The sequence below is a fragment of the Triplophysa dalaica genome, chromosome 4 (assembly GCF_015846415.1).
Source record: "Triplophysa dalaica isolate WHDGS20190420 chromosome 4, ASM1584641v1, whole genome shotgun sequence".
In the NCBI taxonomy this organism is placed as follows: domain Eukaryota; kingdom Metazoa; phylum Chordata; class Actinopteri; order Cypriniformes; family Nemacheilidae; genus Triplophysa; species Triplophysa dalaica.
The window spans coordinates 7260936-7264528 of record NC_079545.1 but is presented as its reverse complement, the minus strand read 5'-3'; positions in this window follow the sequence as shown (position 1 = coordinate 7264528).

The following is a 3593-nucleotide window of genomic DNA, read 5'->3' as shown; positions in this document are numbered from 1 at the left end:
CACTAAAATGGGCAAGAACACGCAGCGCAAGAAAGTGCTTCTCATAGCAAGAATTTGTTGCTATGTTGAGCCAACAACATTCATGTAAAAATGATATATCACTAATATTAAACAATATTGGATAAAAAATCAAACTTTTATGTATTTTATAAATACTGCCCTTATTTTAGAATGCCATTCGTGTATTTGATTCTGACAGCTTTTCATAGGAGTCCTGATCATCGTGTGTGGGTTTATTGTGTCAAATTGAACAACTGATTGCTTGTTATTCATTATTTAAAAACAACATACCTCTTACTTGGTCCATTCTGGACATATTTATAGACAGGTCACATGTAATGCCGTTTTAGACCCACATGAGATGTTTTTACAGATGTTTGACCTATATTTAGAACTATGCCCTTACTGTATTGCGTTGTGTTTCAGGGTTAACAAAAATAAACTTTATTACTGGTATCCTTGCATAAACACTGCCTATGATGCAAAATGCTGTCCAGGTAGGCATCTGACTAGGTTTTGGTACAAAGGTAATATGGTCTTCCGCCAAAGTTAGTAACAATAATGGAGTGAAGATGTTCATTGTAGGGCTGTCATGATATCAGATTTTTCACGGCTGTCATGGCCAAAACAATTTGCTATGCAAATATTATCACTATAATGTTTTTTTAGAAATAAGTGATGCCAACATTTCTCGTTAGTTTATTTATTTTGTGTTTTGTTTGCTAGTTGGTCAACAAATAACACTCATAAAACAATTGTATGGATGCAGAGAGAGACAGTTTGTAACTACTGAAGCAACATTTGGCTTCATTATTGCTTTTTTTAGTAATCATGCATTTTTGTACGATTCAAAACATAAGAATTTATACGAATAAGCTATCTCATAAAATACTTACGAATTCTCATGTGGTTAAGTTGATAAACCACATTGTGTTTTGTGCAGTAAATTATTCCATACAAATAAATTTTTTATTTTCCAAAAAGAAAACACAAAAAAAGAGCATCCAACAACCACAGTGTAGGTGTGTTACAATAAGGGAAAATAAATAAATAATAATAATAATAATTTAAAAAGTGCAGCGCATTATAAGCTGTGAAAAATGATTAAATATTTAGAAACTATACATTAAATATACCTTTGTCACGTTCATATTTTATGCTGTTTGTTGTAATATTTTAATATTTAAAAAAAAATTGTACTCTTTTATTATGGGTTAGCGATGTAAAATCTGGGTTATATGTACAAGTTAACAATAGCTAATCTAGTCGGGCTGTCACCCCTGCCCCCCACAGCTGGTTCCCACTTCCCAGAATAGCCAGCCCTTGTGAAAGGAATGCAACACTGCAAACAAAACACGGGGTGTATGAACGGCAGGTGTTGAAGTGATGGTGTGAAAGGAATGAAATAACAAATTTACTCTTTGTTTTTCTCCTTTCCCTTTCTTTATCTCTGTCTCTTCAACAAAATACAAAGCATTCTCAAACCCCAATGCATTATCAACTCGGGAAAGAAAAAAGTGCCATACAGTTGCAAGCAAACTCCAAAAAAGGCCATGTACTGTAAGGGCTCAGTTGTCTGCAGGGGCCGAGCCTGAAGCTGGAGCGTTAATGAACTTCAGGGTCCCGGGCTGCCAGAATATTGATAGCGTTTCCCCAGGCCTCCAGACACACTCTAATAGCACTTCTATTGTTGTGGACAAAAGCAGCCCAAATAAAGGAATGGAGCAACAACATATTAATCATTTGCTCTCTGGACAATTACAGCATTAAGAACTTCCCCCCGAATAAATCAGCAGCCCTACTTTTATTGAAAGGAATAGTTCAACCTTACCTTGCTTGAAACCCATATTACATCATCACTATCGTTGATGATTTTTAGTCATAAGCATGTAAGAACCAATGACACTTTGAATTGAAAACGTTGTGATTTAAATCTGAGTTTTGGAGAAAAAGAATGGCAACACCACAACTGTTCCCAATTATATCTGCCCACATGATACATTCCACATTACATCTGACCATATTAAAGAAAATAACTGAAGATGCTCTTAAAAACAACAGTTCCTTCCACACACCAGGACTCTCTGGAACCCTGCAATCGAAGCCAAATTATCAACTGAGAAAGAGAAAGTTTTCATCAGACAGCCTGGTGGGTAAGTGTCTCCATGGGAACTCCCACCAGATGCTTTTAATAAAGTTCAGTGGAAGGGGGTATTTACACTGACTGGATAGTTGTGTTCCAATCATAAATTGAAAAGTGTAAATGCCGCAGATTCATTTGAGAGGCCAGCAATGTCACCACTGGCTTAGGTAGAGACAGTGCACAGGTGCAAATGTGCAAATGCATCTGGTTGTTCGGCCATATGGATCAATGAAGATGCATTCCTCGAGTCATTTGTATGTCAAATAGGTCTGAACAGAACAATTTCTTCAATACAGTTCATATTAGAGATCATGTTAAAGCTCACGTGATCTCAACACGGAAGCCCCCCCCCCTTAACGGAGCCCCACACTTAACTAAAATGAAGCAAATGTGCAAATCTTAGAAAGACGGTGGATTTAACAGTGATAAATCTCAGAATACTGAGGTATGCAAACATGTGTCAAGAAAGATTTTATCTTAGTTGAATAATGGGCATAATTGTACTGCTTTATCATTCAGGGTGAAAAGAGAATATTTCTTGGAGGAAGTTGTATGTATGTTGTATGTCCAGTGCCATGCCAGATGCCATACTTGGCCTGCATTTCTCTCTGCATCACTGGAGGTCAGCTTACTCGAGCCAATGGGACACCAGCTGTGACACACACTTTAAATTTAGGTCAGACAGGAACACACCTCAGAAAGCTCAAAAATATTGTTATATTTTTTTTTAACTCAATTATAATAACAGAAATTACAATAATGCTTGATTTTTTTATTATTTGTACTATATATATAAAACAAAACTGAAATTCAGAAATGTTAAGATGGGATTTCATTATAGTAAATGTATAGTATTATTTTCTGTTTCAATGGGTTTCATACACTCACAGAAAGATTTTTGGCCTTTCCACTACCTAGTCCTTACAGGAATCATTTCAAACAACAGATGGATGGTTGGACTTTGCCACATGTACTATCATCACTGTGTGTGTCCATCTGGATGCACATGAATGGTCATGATCAATATATTCCATGCTGTGCCCTATGGAGAAGATCCAAACTTCTGTTGTTTGGTTGACAAGCAATGACAAAAGAATACCGGAAGAAACAAGAGATGCAAAAAGTCTTTATTGGCTTTAAATGGTTCTGTTAAACAAATGTTTTATGAGTTTCAAATCATATAGGTAAAACATTTATGCAGTGGCCCAAAAATATTTTTAAGTTACAGCACTTACAACTAAACAAATGTTCTTCATTTTAACTATAAACATATTCTAGTATCATTTAGTCAGACAGTTATGTCTAAATTTTGAAAAATATATAGAAACCCAGAAAAATGTCTTTTTATTAAAGATTATACTTGAAAATGTGCTTCATCTGTGCGTTTTCTGTATAGCATTAATGGCCTTTGGTTTGAAACCTTTTTTTTCCTAAGCAATGACAACTGTCA